The sequence below is a fragment of the Anolis sagrei genome, chromosome 1 (assembly GCF_037176765.1).
Source record: "Anolis sagrei isolate rAnoSag1 chromosome 1, rAnoSag1.mat, whole genome shotgun sequence".
Lineage (NCBI taxonomy): Eukaryota > Metazoa > Chordata > Lepidosauria > Squamata > Dactyloidae > Anolis > Anolis sagrei.
The window spans coordinates 167,834,083-167,849,907 of record NC_090021.1 but is presented as its reverse complement, the minus strand read 5'-3'; the positions used below and the strand labels follow the sequence as shown (position 1 = coordinate 167,849,907).

The window sequence follows — 15,825 nt, the reverse complement described above, 5'->3', positions numbered from 1 at the left end:
TGAAAGATTTAAGTTATCCCTGTCTTGTGTACTAAAAGATACACACTTGGGCTGTCAAACATTTAAAGAATTTTACATGCATTGCAATCATCTACCCATTTATTTGGGAAGAAAGCCCCAGTGAAGTCATCTTGAATTATTTCTAAGTACAGAAGTATAGGATTATACTCTGATTATTAATCACTTGGCATTTAACTAATTGATTAGACTTAAATCAAGGTGTAGATCACCAGCATCTTGATTAAATGCCTTTTTGAGATACTAATGAATGTATAAAACAAAATGTACAACTTAATAACTGAAAGCGGCATTTGTCAAAAGGAAAGACCTTCTTAAATATATTAAATGGTGTAAAAAAATCTCTTTCATGACCTACAGCCAAAGTTCCCAAAACAGGGATGCTTTTAACATGTATTTCTATCCCTTCAGTGACTAATCTTTATTACAATTAATCTACTAAAGCTTTAGCGGATTAATACACAAAAAGGAGCCTAAAACCTCAATATGACTCTTCTGCATGACTTCAATGTACACAATTCTTTCATCTGTTCACACACATACTCCAGATCTGTCCCAACATCTCATTTCTTCCTCCCAAAAGAAGCATGGTACTCATTATCTTCACAAGTGTAACATACAGCCCCCCTACAGATTGGCAATGGGAAACATGCTATTACATATGGAGAGATCATTAATATTACTAGTGATAATAATAGTATTAAAAGTATTTGTTTACAATCTTGCAGGCCTCAAGAACTTTCTAGAGACATTTATGCTACAACCTATTTCTTACTAGCAATTGATCCATCCATTCATCACCTACAATCTGGGAAATTTTACTTTGTGGCAAGTCTGAAGAGCACTCCAAAGCCTTGGTCTCGCATCCCTGCATTCATGGTTTTCCGCTTTTGTGAGGGAACCACTCCCTAAGACTCAATAATATGGAGGGCCAGGTTCTTGCACAGGGAGGAATTACAGAGGAAAGGACCAAGATATCCAGTAAATAATTACAAAATATTGTTGAAGGCTTTCATGGCTGGAATCATTGGGTTGTTGTAGGTTTTTCAGGCTATATGGCCATGTTCTAGAAGCATTCTCTCCTGATGTTTCGCCTGCATCTATAGTAAGCATCCTCAGAGGTTGTGAGGTCTGTTGGAACTCTAAGGATGCTTGCCATAGATGCAGGCGAAACATCAGGAGAGAATGCTTCTAGAACATGGCCATATAGTCTGAAAAACCTACTACTCAATTACAAAATAACTTTTCAAGATCCCTTTTACAACATCCAGTCTCCTTTCCCCCATCCTTTTTGTAGCTCAATGACTTTTAACCTCTGGGTCCCCAGATGTTTTGGCCTTCAACTCCCAGAAACCCTAACAGCTTGGGACCCACAGGTTGACAACCACTGGCCTTGCTGGAAGGTTTTTTTTTTAGCATCTTCAGTACTGGATGTTGAAAGAGGAATGAAGAAGCAGATTTTGGGGGCAGCAGTGTCTGCAGTAAACAATACAATAAAGCTTGACATGGCTAAGAACAAGATTCTATTCGAGTTGATCCTACTGTAGCAATATGTGCTTGCAGGCAAGGTAAACAGTAGATTACCACCAGAATCCCTTACTGAATGTGTGTTAACATCAAGACAAAAATGGGGGAAAGCCTCACCAGTTACCTCCAGGACATCATAGATCTACAACATTGCCCACTTGGATGTTAAGTTATTGTTAGTTTTGGATAAAACCATTTCGAAACAAGTTGAGGTGCTCTTTTGATTTGTTTTGGTGCAGCTACCTATCTCATTCATACTATTTCTATCTCTGATATAAAGTTTTCAGTTTAAAAAAAACTAAAACCCAGAAACACATCTAGTTCAGTAACAGAGGCCCCTAATACACTACCATGTAAAATCCAGATTACCTGCTTTGAGCTGGATTATATGACAGTGTAGAAGGGGCCAGAGTGATACTTGTCATTTAAGCCAAATGGAATGGAATGGAGCTAAATCTCCCATCTTCTGCCAAACTTCCCTGTGCTTTGCTATTCCAGGTTCTTTTCTCCCTGCTCAGCTTTGATATCGAAAGAGAAATCATATGCCTGAAGCAACTGGTGCAAAGATGGCGATAGTGGAACATCTCCTCGCCATCATGTGTCACATTCATGGTAAAAAATAGACAGTTAACAGGAGAGAAACATAAACAAGCCAGGCATGACTGTGCCACTCTGTCTTCTTTTATTGCAAATTAAGGACTTTTTGTACTTTTATGTTTCTCATACGTGCTCACAAATTATGTTTATACTAGCTGTACCCACCACGCATTGTTGTGGCAAACCTTCCCTTCCTCTTTCCCTTCCTTCCTTCCTTCCTTCCTTCCTTCCTTCCTTCCTTTTTCCCCCTTCTCTCCTTCCTTCCCTCCCTCCCTCCCTCCTTCCTTCCTTTCTTCCTTCCTTCTCTACCTCTTTCCTTCCTTCCCCTCCCTTTTTCTTTCTCTCCTTTCTTCCTTCTCTACCTATTATTGGACTGGTTGCTGTGGTCAACCTTCCCTCCCTCTTTCTCTCCTTCTTTCTTTCTTTCCTTCCCTCCCTCTTTCTTTCCTTCCCTCCTTCCTTCCTTCTCTACCTTTTTCCTTCCTTCCCCTCCCTTTTTCTTTCGCTCCTTTCTTCCTTCTCTCCTATTCTTGGACTGTAACTCCCACAAGTCCTCCTGATCTAGCTACCTACTATCTATCTCTATCTAATATATCTATCTTATCTATCTGGAGGATTGCTGGGAGTTGCAGTCCAGGAATAGGAAATAGAAAATCTGCATGGATTTGGATGCTCTCAAAGTAATCCAAGGAGAAGCAAGCTTGCAGCTTGGAAGCAGTGCATTTGGAGCATTCTCCTTCTTCCCTAAAGGGTCTGGTCTAGGGGATGATGGGAGCTGTCGTTTTTGCACATGTGCTGTATCATCATTTAACTTTTGGGGTTTTTTTAAGTCCTTTCCACTATATTTTGGAAGGGTTTTATGAGCGATAGTCACTCATTGGTTTGTTAGGGGTATAGTGTCCAAATTTCGTGTCAATTCGTCCAGTGGTTTTTTGAGTTATGTTAATCCCACAAAAGAACATTGCATTTTTATTTATATAGATGTGGCAAGCTGTGCAAGAGCATGTTGTCACAGGGAACAGAGTAAGGGCAATGCCAGAGTACCTGTTTCAGGAAAAGGTCAAGTGATGTGAGGTTAAGAGGACCTTGACGTGTTGCTACAAGTGGCTCACTCTTTCCAAGTGAGTGGATCATAGCACAGCCCACACCAATCTACTTCTAGACATGTGAAATATATAGTTCCCTTAAATGGCTGCTTCTTGGCTTCAGCAAGCTAGTGTTCATTTACTATTGCCAGTAAATACTGCTGCTTGGCAACTAAGTCTGTGTGTGTTCCATACATGCTCAGAATAATCCAAGGGGGAAACAAAACAGACAGAGATGTTATGCACTGCTATAAACCCAACAATCCATGACTATAAACTCTACAAGGAACGGTTTGTATAAATCTACTTTTTCTAAAACTGTAATCCTATGTCCACTTACTTGGCATTAAGTCTAGTGAACGCAAAATATATCCAGTGCAGGAATGTGCTATATGACTACAGCAAGATGCTTTCAATCCTCTTAGTGCAGTCTAACTGTGCAACAGGTCAGTTTTGAGTTCAGTGCGCATAATATGGATGGAAATGATAGTGCCCAGAAAAAAGGTTTAGAATGACATCCAGAGCAAACGCTTCTCCAGGAAGAGAAAATAAGCAGCCACGCAGGCATTCGTAAGAGAGAAGGAAGAACCATTTCAATTTGTTCAATCCTTCCTCGCGCACATGAGCTCAAAGCCACCATCACAGCCATCAGCAAGTGACCTCCCATTTCCACTGAGAGGCCATTTATTGGAGAGGGTAATGGAAAGATGACCTTTCTTCTTGCCCTCCACAAGAGACGACCCTTCAGCAACAAAGTGGAATGACCCAGAGCGAGAACGTGCAGCAAAGCCTCCACTGAGCCTGTTCCAGGCATAACTAGGAAGCCTTCATCAGCAAGGCTCTCTTTAGCAGCTATCACATTGCAGGAGTATTCTCCTCCCATGCCTTCCGGGCACCAAAGAAGGCTGGGGAGAGGAGAGTGTCTTGTTCCTTCCTATCATCATCTTTCATCCACCCCCCTCTCATCCTCGATATTTCTCTAAAGAGGTCTGAAGAGATGTCTTTCAAATAATCTGGGATCAAGGTGGAGGCGCTTTCGTTTCCCTCTAGAATACTTGTTTTCGTCTTCCTTCTCCTCCCCAATATTAATAAGAATTTCAGTTTGCATTTCCAGTGGATATCCTAGGTGAAAATGTGTAGCTGGGAAGAACCAAAGGCCTCTATACTTTAAAAAAATCTATCCAGTTCAGATCCCTGTGCCGGCAGGACTGAAGACCGAAAGGTCACAGGTTCGAATCCGGGGAGAGGCGGATGAGCTCCCTCTATCAGCTCCAGCTCCTCATGCAGAGACATGAGAGAAGCCTCCCACAAGGATGATAAAAACATCAAATCATCCGGGCGTCCCCTGAGCAACGTCCTTGCAGACGGCCAATTCTCTCATACCAGAAGCGACTTGCAGTTTCTCAAGTCGCTTCTGACACGATTAAAAAAAAAAAAAAAGATCCCAGCTGTGGGCTGGCAATTCGCTCCTGTGGAATTTAGACCCCTTTCTACACTGCTGTATACTACAGATTATCAAAGCAGATAGTAATCCACATTATCTGCTTTGAACTGGATTATGAGAAGTCTACACTGCCATATAGTTCAAAGCAGATAATGTGGATTTTAACTGATTTTGACTAGGAGACATTAATGATCAATGTTTTATTGACCTTGTTATGATTGTATATTTATGTTGATGTTTTAAATGTTTTATGATGTTGCTGGGCATTGAATTTTGCCTCTGTAAACTGCCTTGAGTCACCCGTGGGCCAAGAAAGGCGGTATACAAATGTAATAAATAAGTAAATTATATATGGCGGTGTAGAAGGGGCCTTGGAGTACTTATTCCCTTCTCTGACCAGCTGGCCCATTTCCTGCTCTATCTCTTCTGAGATGCATGGAGAGATTGAAAATTTGCATACTTCATGCCTTGCAAAGTGTGTAGCCTCCAACATATGAGTGATAAAGCTCAAGGTAAGAGTGTCCCCTTGACATTAAGTTTAGTCGTGTCCGCCTCAAGGTGATGGTGTTCATCCCCATTTCTAACCCGAAGAGCCAACATTATCCGTAGACGCCTTCTAGGTCATATGGCCGACATGACTTCATGGAGCGGCATTACCTTCCTGCTGAAGCGGTACCTACTGATCTACTCACATTTGTATGTTTTCAAACTCTTAGGTTGGCATAAGCTGAGGCTAACAGTGAGAGCTCACCCCACCCCTTAGATTCGAACTGCCAACCTTTCAGTCAGCAAGTTCAGCAGCTCCGTGATTTAACCCACTGTGCCACCAGGGGCGCACTGTCTATGAGTGACAGACAGTGGAAAGTCCTTAGAATTGATGTGTGAGTGATGCTTTCTCAGGTGGCTTTGGTTTGAAGGGCTCCATCTTTGGGAGTTCCTGATAATTAAGGACTGGGGTATGTATGAGTTTTGCTACTTGGTGCAGAGCTCCCCCAAACTTTGAGGTATTATTCCTTCAGAGTCCTAGTCATTGTTCAGCCACAAATACAGGAGAGAGTTCATGGGAGAGAGTGAAGGAAGGGTTACTGGTTGCATCTCAAGGCCACCCACCATCTCATCTGCACTCCTGCATACCTGAAGCCTGAGACAATGGAAGGGAGCATATTCTTAGCAATTATCTTTGTGTTAAAAACTGTAGGAAAAGGAGCAGGGCAACATGGATTCAGAGCATTTCAGATATGCCTCATTCCCAACCACTGTCACTGTCTTCCTACATTTTTTCTCCCCAAATGTATCCTTAGCAATGTTTGTTGAATTCTCTAGCCTGAATGGTGCCTGACTTCAAACACAGAGACAAAAAGTTTACTGAAGAAGCCATAAAACAACATTGAAGTAATAAAACTGCCCATCTCCTTTGGGAAGCCGAGCAAGTACAAACTGTCCTGCACAGTGACAAATGATGTAAATATCTCTAGTTGATCTCCCTGCTTTGCCACCCAGGCAGCAGAGGAATGAGAAGCACAAATGACAGTTTAATCACCAGCCACTTGTAGCTAAGTCACTGGCACTTCAAGGTCTGGATTCTCAGATAGTGCAATTCAACATTACACCTAGAGTGAAGTGCAGAGAATATGGGTGAACCCATACTGATGAAAGGCAAAAGGAGAAAGAGAAAAAAACAAAAAACCCCAAGCCCGTTCAAGCTCCTTTTGGTTTTCAACCAGACATTTTTTTGGAATGCTTTCCCCTCCATTTCTCATAGAATTATTGCAGAATTCTGAGGAACGGAAATATATTCAACTGCATTATTATTATTATTATTATTATTATTATTATTATTATTATCACAAGAATATAAATAAAGGTTGACCTAGCAGATGGGGGTGGGTGGGCGAGAGGAGGAGGCTTCCTCTGAAAAAATATGGTCTTTTGAATCTATTTAATGCTTTGTGAGGTCCTAAGGCAGACTAGAGGTAAGGATAATGGAAATGTTATTAAGTAAACTCCATGTTGTTTGGGCCACAATTGAACAATATATGAATCTTTCAAATACAACAAGGGTTGGTGATCTATATTGTACTATAGTCTTTTGTTTAGACAAAAGGATATATCTAGCTTTGACTATTAAGCAGAAAAACAGAATTGCTCCAAATCAGTAAGTAAAATTAAGTAAAATTAGAGAACATGTTGACTAGAGGAGAAGGAGAAATTCTGTAATGTAACTGGATAGACAATCTCCTCAGATAATATTGGGCAGAACTTAAAATTAAGGTAAATGTAAAGGTTTTCCCCTGACATTAAGTCCAGTCATGTCTGACTCTGGGGTGTGGTGCTCATCTCCATTTCCAAGCCGAAGAGCCGGCGTTGTCCGTAGACACCTCCAAGGTCATGTGGCTGGCATGACTGCATGGAGTGCCGTTAACTTCCTGCTGGAGCTGTACCCATTGATCTACTCACATCTGCATGTTTTCGAACTGCTAATGTGGCAGAAGCTGGGGCTGACAGCGGAAGCTCATGCCGCTCCCCGGATTCGAACCTGCGACCTTTCGGTCAACAAGCTCAGCAGCTCAGTGCTTTAACCCACTGTGCCACTGGGCATGTACTTTTCCTGTTTGATTGTTAATTTTTGATGAAGCCATATATCTTTGTATGTAGCAATTGCCAAAATGCAGAGATTGTCCCCTCCATTTCATCTAATCAGATTTTTCAAATCTGCTCAGCTACTCTGGGCCCTGCTCCTGTCTTCTCATCCTGTGAGGTGTCATTTCAAAAGGATATATACATCCAAGAACTTCCAAGGTAGTGACCACAGTACTGTAAGCTCTAATTCACAGTTTAGAACTCTGGGGAGCCAGTTGCGGCCAATGGTTGTATTTAACAAATGAAGTTTCTTAAGTAGCAACAATAGCTTGTGGAAATTAGAGCACCAGAGAGCACTCTTCCTCCATCTACCCAAGTCAAAGTACAACACAGCTAAAGACAACCAAAGTATTTTGACAGAGGAGACAATATCCCACAAGTGCCATCCTACTTTTCCTGCAGTACCGAGACAACATCAATAATTAAAAGGTATAACCATCTCTTGCTCTCTTATAATACTAAACATTTGTTTCTTGGGACTGACTCACTCTGCCTAATAGCAGAGCCAGCTCTGATATATTGAGTCCCCCCTCGGGGGTGAGAAGGGCAGGGTAGAAATGGTGTAAATAATTAAATAAATAAATATACACGTGGTGCTTCTCTGCCCTGCAGTATGCATTCAGACATAGACATCTTCTACAACAGTGGTTTCCAACCTGTGGTCTGTGGACCACCAGTTGTCCGCAAACATGAAAATATGGTCCACGGCCTCACCATTATTACACCTTTGCTACGAGAGCAACTGGTCTCGTGAAACCCTCTTATAGTACTGAGCATTAACAAAATCCACAGATAATAACACAGCCCAACCATTTTTTTCTTGGTGTCTTTGTTTTTAGGACTGTTCCTGGGGTTATTTGGGGTGTTGATTCAGAAAATTGGATTGGATTGATCTATGTACCATTGCAGAGATTAAGATCCCGCCATTGTCACAGGCATGATTGGTGGGGATGAGAGAGAGGGCCTTCTCAGTGATGGTTCCCCGGCTATGGAACTCCCTTCCTGGTGAGATCAGGTCGCCCCCCCCCCCTCCTGTCCTTTAGAAGGATGGTAAAAACTTGGCTGTGGGACCAAGCTTTCGGGACAGGGCAATAAAGCGGCAATAGGAAAGATGACCAGGCCAATTAGATTTGACACGAATGACTAGGATGGTTTAAAATGGTGTATTTTAATATTTTGATAATTTTTTTTAATATGTATGTATGTATGTGTATGTGAATTTGTGTCCCGGCATTGAATGTTTGCTATGTATATGCTGTGCTCCGCCCTGAGTCCCCTTTGGGGTGAGAAGGGCGGAATATAAATGTTTTAAACAAATAAATAAAATAAAATGTCAACTCTAGATTATTAAATATGGTTTTCTGTGGGTGAGCACAAGGCTACTACTGGATGGCATGTGTTCTGTATCAGAAAGTAAAGCTGATGAGGTCTATCCAATGCAATTTTCTGAATCAGCACCTCAAATAACCAAACTGAATCTAACATTGACCAAAAACTTATTTGTAACCCATTTGGTACTAATGTTGGAGAGTGGTCCCCGGTCAAAAAAAGTTGGGAACCACTGGTCTACAACATGGAAAAGGACACCAAAGGGAGCTTATGTAGATAATAACAATAAATGTAAGTCTGAAACCACTATCGTTTTTCTTCTGTTCTATAATAAAACTAGTCTGGAGAAAATGTCTTAGCCAACTGCAAGACTGAAAGAGAGAGGAGGGAAAGAGAGACCCAATTTTACTTTCCACTTAACAGTGAACACTGTCATTTCTACCCTACTTATTTAAAGAACTGAAGTAGGATGAAGAGCAGGCACTGGTGCACTCTCTCTGGGTTCAGTCAGTGAAGCAATTATGACTCCACTTAACAATAGTATTATCTAACCCACAATTCACCAGCCTGTGTGCAAGAATATCATGGGAAACTTTGACAAAAGCCTTACTGAAATGATTTGGTGACACTGAGTGCTGGTTCACTATGAGCCAACTCTATATATTCTTCTTTATCGTGATGGCGTTGTCTCTCCATAAATAGAAGGAATTGGAGTAATTGAAAATCTCCATAAACGTGAAGCAGAGTATACCAATAAATACTTAAAGAGAGTTTCTTGGGATATATCCTTCTGCTCTTAAGTACTCCTCTTGCATTATGTTTCATAGGTGTTCACCTCTATCACTGACAAAAAAGCATCTCAGTATGCAAAGAACAAATATAGTATAGTGAATTGAAATCTCAAAACACATGCTTGTCACTAAAGAATGTGGGCAGCATTGCCTTATATTGAAAATGACTGACAATTCTCCCTCTATTTTGAAATCTGGCAGTGACTCAGGAGAACAGGGAGCTAATGTTTATCCCATGTGTTCCTCTGCTCTGCTCATGCAGAGACCTGGATTGCTGCTACAACTAGTGGGAATTGACACAGGTAAAGGAGGAGGAGCAGGAGGGAGGGAGGGAGGGCTATGGGGCCATGCCAATCTTGTCTCCTGATTCACTGGCAGGCTTAAAGGAGAATGGGAGTCTCTTTGATGCAGCCTGGCAATTGGACTCACTTTGTCAAAATGTATGCATGATCTTTTGTGACATGGAAAAGGCCCGTGGAAGTCATCCAGTGTCCTTCAGCTGCAATATGTAAGGCACTGCATACGAATTGCCCAAAGCTGTGCTGACGTGGAAGACGGCGCTGCCTGGGTTCCTGTCAGGTTAAGGTGCTTCACACAGTAAACACAGCAGAGTGAAAGCGCATCCAGCTAGTTTCATAAAATCCATCCCTCAGGCCATACAATCTCATATGTTCAACAAAATTACTTTTAAGCTGGTGTTCCGAAAACCCTGTTTCCGTAAACACAGGGCTGTGCCAATCTTTTTCTTTTCCATTTCCCATTTGCATTTCCCTGGCTTCTTATACTAAACCTAAAATGCACACAATGAAAGACTTCAGGAAATGTAAGTCCCAATGCACACTGGCCACTACATTTTGGGCTTGTATGTACCATTTCAGACTGAAAGTAGGGCTTTGTAGCAAGCAAAAGAAAATAACTGCGTATAGAAATCCTAAAAGCCAGGGCAAAAAAGGGCTACCACACAATTTTTTGGTATTTTTGTTGTTTCTGTTGTTGTTTAAATACAGAGAACAAATGTTTATTAAGGTGAATACACTCTTGCGCAAATACAATCTAGGTAGTGTTGTGCCATCCCAGCAAGAATTAGACTTGAATTGTAGGTTGGTACTTCTGTATTAAGTGCAAATATTTAAAGGGAACCTTTTTCCTCCCTTCTTCATAGAAAGGTACTCATGGTATGCCAGAGTGAGTTCAGTATATAGAACATAGATATCTATTACTATGATACACAAAGTGTTATGTTATTGTCGAAGGCTTTCATGGCCGGAATCACTGGGTTGTTGTAGGTTTTTCCAGGCTATATGGCCATGTTCTGGAGGCAATTTTTCTCCTGACATTTCGCCTGCATCTATGGCAAGCATCCTCAGACTCTGAGGATGCTTGCCATAGATGCAGGCGAAACGTCAGGAGAAAAATTGCCTCCAGAACATGGCCATATAGCCTGGAAAAACCTACAACAACCCTGTTATGTTATTGTTGTTGAAACTTCAAATATGATGTCATATGACAGGTTTATTACTTATAAACACAATATAGAGAAGTGTTTCTCAACCTGTGGGTCCCCGGGTGTTTTGGCCTACAACTCCCAGAAATCCCAGCGAGTTTACCAGCTGTTAGGATTTCTGGGAGTTGAAAGCCAAAACATCTGGGGACCCCACAGGTTGAAAAACACTGATATAGAGGAACAACTTCTCTTTGTCATGGATAAATGTCCATATTCATTTAGATAAACATAAAAGTCCAATCTGTCTGATGATTTAAACAGTCACTTGTAGATGTTTTCAAAGGACTATTTGTGGCATCCATGGTTGTGTAAGGGAAGAGTTCTACACAGTGACCAGGTTACAACAAGGTATCTTGTATTAGTTAGGTATTGATTTAATGTTAACATAAGAATAGGGGTGCTATGGCATATTTATTTTATGTATGTTGTTGTTCTTTTCATACATTTAATTGTAGTATCAGAGACTTGTTTCTTGTTGAAATATTAAGAAGAATTAATTACCTAAAGAAGGTGTTTTCATCACCAACACCGAAACAAGGAACTACACCCAGGATACCTTCTTGTAACCTGGTCACCGTGTAGAACTCTTCTCTGACACTACTTTGGATGCCACAAATAGTCCTTCAAAAACATCTACAAGTGACTTTCTAAATCATCAGGGTGAGTTCAAGGCATTGCTAGGGAATAGAAGTGATAGAACTGCATTGCGGACAATTTTTTCAGCTGTCTTTTTCAACTGTGAGGAATGGAGGCATAGAATATCAAACTGTATCTATCATTTGTACAAGGCAATACCCCTGACAAAGGCAAGGCACCCAAGGCAGGACCACTGCATGCACTAATGCAGCAACTGCCTTCTGATTCTACAATTCAATGGGTGGTCCTTCGACAAAACAAAGCCCAACTCCAAGATCTTGGAGTCCTCGTGAACAACAAGTTAAACATGAGCCAACAATGTGATGTGGTGGCAAAAAAAGCCAATGGGATTTTGGCCTGCATCAATAGGAGCATAGTGTCTAGATCCAGGGAAGTAATGCTACCCCTCATTCTGCCTTGGTTAGACCACACCTGGAATATTGTGTCCAATTCTGGGCACCACATTTGAAGAGAGATATTGACAAGCTGGAATGTGTTCAGACGAGGGTGACTACAATGATCAAGGGTCTGGAGAACAAGCCCTATGAGGAGCAGCTTAAGGAGCTGGGCATGTTTAGCCTGAATAAAAGAAGGCTGAGAGGAGATATGATAGCCATGTATAAATATGTGAGAGAGTGATAGGGAGGAGGGAGCAAACTTGTTTTCCGCTGCCCTGGAGACTAGGACACGGAACAATGGCTTCAAACTACAAGAGAGGAGATTCCATCTGAACATGAAGAAAAACTTCCTGACTGTGAGAGCCGTTCAGGAGTGGAACTCTCTGCCCCGGAGTGTGGTGGAGGCTCCCTCTTTTGAGGTTTTAAAACAGAGGCTAGATAGCCATCTGTCAGGGGTGCCTTGAATGCAATATTCCTGCTTCTTGGCAGGGGGTTGGCCTGGATGGCCTCTTCCAACTCTTTGATTCTATGATTCTATGCATTGCTCTTCCACTAAAGAATCAGGGCATTCATGATCAATCCTGCTGCCTCTATCTGACAATCTTTATTGAAAATAACACAAAACGTTCAAGCCCTTGCAAATATAACAATTGGCTTTCAGCAGCTGAATGGAACATCTATCTACCCACAACATCACCACCAACTCTGCCCTTTATGTGCAATGATTCTTAATTGTATCTTTGTGGTACCTCTAATTTCCACACTGAGGTCCCATTCACACTATGGATTTATAGCACTGTGATTCCATTTTAACTACTACAGTTCTGTCTCATGGGACTGGAAGCAGAGGGAGGAGCATTTAGAGTGTTCCAGTGTTTCAGAATGGAATCATGGCAGCTATAGTGGAATAATAGCACTATAACTCTGTAGTATGAAAGGGCCCTGAGATACATAAAGGCAGCAGAGAGAGAGGCAGCAGATGGAGAAAGTATCCCAAGTTTAGCATAAGCACAAGAATTATACAAAGGGCTTGAGGAGGGAGATGGGTACAGCTGGATTTCAAGTGATGTTGTGTTATTATGCATATGCTGAGCACAACTATCACAACACATGGCAAGTTAGATATCTGCCGTTAACCCATGAAGGCAATAAAAGGAGATAAAGTCCAGCTCTACATATTTGCAATGGCCATGATACGTCTCTGCAACATCACCCAATATGGGAAAACCTGGACTTGAACTCCCAGGCTACTTTTCAGGTTGAAAATAATAAATGGAGCAGGAAAATCAAAGTGTTAAAAGACACACAGTGAAATTGCTACAAAACCGTGGACTTTTAACTTCAGAGCAAAGCATAATTTTATGGGTATCAGTGTACCTTTCACCCTGAGCTACAATAGATTATCTCCCAGCCACACCACTTTACCGCCAAAGGACTTTTGCAAACTATTTTTCACAGAGAAGCCAACTTTCCCCAACCCCTGAAAATTCATCTCTTCTGGAAGTAAAAGCCAGTAGTTTCTGCCATACGTCAGCAGTAGCTTGAGAGATGGCTCGAGGAAACACAGTCTATCCGGTAATAAATAGAAAGAGAATGATTTAATGTAAGCAGAAAGCTTTAGGAAGCGAATGCTCCCTACTTTTTGCCGCACTGGGGTTTTCCATCCCACAGGTGAAAGGCAGAAAGCATTATACAACGAAATGAAATTAAAAATCACTCCAGATAGAAAGGAGCTGCCTTGCTCTTCTCCCCACCCCAGAGCATCTCCACTGACTCAGAAACAAGTTTAATGAGGAGGACGGCCTCTCTCTGATTTCCTCTCTTCTTTTGTTTCCCTCTACAGGTTTTATCAACTCGAGGCATCCCATTTTCTTTTCTTCAGGCCGGCATTAAGCTATTAAATGCACCATTTCACCCTGCTTCTCTTTTACTAAATGTCAACCTTCAAATTCAGGGTGACAGTTTTTCCTGCGTTTCAAGTTCCTCCTCCCCACTTGGTCCCTCTCTAAAATAGCCCTGGTTCAGCCCCTGCTTTGCCATTTGTGGGCTGGAAAGGAAAACAGCTCCACACGAAATATTCATCATTCCCACCTCATTGCACTTCTAATTCACTGCTCATTTTTGGGTTAAGCCTCTCCGTGGCTGCTATTTATTCCCCCAGTCCTACATCTTAAAGCTTCACTGCTCCTCCCTAGGTGTTACGAAGGCAGAGGAGTTCATCTGCATCCTTATTTATCTCTATTATTAGTTGGACTGAATTCTACTAGGTCGGGGAAGTGGGGGTGACCCTATAGTGCAATTTCAATGCTCTGATACTCCTTTTTGAGCCATTAACATACAAGCCTTTTGATTGGGCTGGAAGTCATAATGAAAGGAGAGGCATTAACTTTGTTCTAGCTCTTCTGGTTTAGCACAGCTGGTAAATCATCAGCAATTATAAGATCTATCAAGCAAAAGGTTACAAGTTCGAAGCCCTGGGTTGGTATGAGCTGCCAACTATTAGCTTAGCTCATGGTTTACTTAAGCAATTCGAAACAGCTTTAGCTGTGTTTAGAGAAATTAGGAACTGCTAAAAGCAGGGCCATAAAGAAAGAAGATCAGAAAATGCTGGGTGACTGAAAGGAAGGAGGAAGTCCTGACGTCTCTTCGTCATAGAGTACAGAGCAACAGCATGCCCTGGACTCAAGCCCAACCTTCCATGGCACCTCCTTCTGTTCTGTCTGTCGGTGTATTGTCTATACAAAGCGGCATTGAATGTCTGCCGTGTATGTGTACTGTGATCTGCCTGGAGTACCCTTCGGGGTGAGAAGGGCAGAATATAAATAAAGTGTTGTTGTTATTATTATTTGAAATACAACAAGATGAGTCCACAGCAGACACTCTGCTGGCTGTTGAATAATAATAATAATAATAATAATAATAATTATTATTATTATTATTATTATTATTATTATTATTATTATTTTTAAACAAGACAATAGGTGGTGACTCCCTATTCCCAACGGATAGCGTAGGGATGGAAATTCGGCAACCCTCTAAATCAGGGGTGTCGAACTAAGGCCCACAGGCTGGATGTGGCCCTCCAAAATCATTTTCTTGGCTCTAAGTCTGAAATGACTTGAAGGCACACAACAACAATCATAATTAACTTAAACTGTCTCATCAGCCAAAAGCAGGCCTACGCTTCCCCTTGAAATACTGATAAATTATGTTGGTTAAAATTGTTCCTTGTTTTAAATAATATTGTATTGTTCTGTCATGTTTTTTGCACTACAAATAAGACATGTGAATTTGTTAATTGTTTTTCAAACTATAGTCCAACCCGCCCAACAGTTTGAGGGACCGTAAACCAGCCCTCTGCTTAAAATGCTTGAGGATCCTCCTTCTAAATGTTGAAGAACGCAGAGCATTGTAATCCAACAATATCTGGAAAGCTCCATGACCCCCCCCCCCCATTGAAACGACACAGTTGACAAACTGCAAAGTAAACAAGGAGAGGCTGCAAACACTCAATAGGTTGCCGCCTTTTTGCAGAATACGACTGCCTTTAACATCTGCATTACAGGCATAAATATAATGAGTGAAAAGTTTCCGAGCAAGTGTGGGAGAAAATGCACGCTTGAAAATTTGCCTCTCAAACAGCTAGTAAATGCCTTTTTTAAGGGAAAAAAAGAATGTTACAAATGCTGAGCTTCTCTTACTAAGCAGAAGGGTGAGACCCAGACTGATATGACACTTCTATGTGCCAAGTCACTTTGTTCAATTCCTACAGAGCACAGGAAGTATTGTAGGAGAACACAGATATGTGACTGTAATAAGGATGGAACAAGTATTCAAAAATGTTTTTAAAACTGTC

At 41.5% G+C, this 15,825-nt stretch overlaps 1 protein-coding gene across 3 annotated transcripts in view; it reads right to left on the bottom strand.

Annotated features, from left to right (window-relative positions):
* Positions 1-15,825, bottom strand: part of NRP2 (neuropilin 2) — a 386,206-nt gene that overhangs the window by 53,580 nt on the left and 316,801 nt on the right. The window lies entirely within an intron of this gene.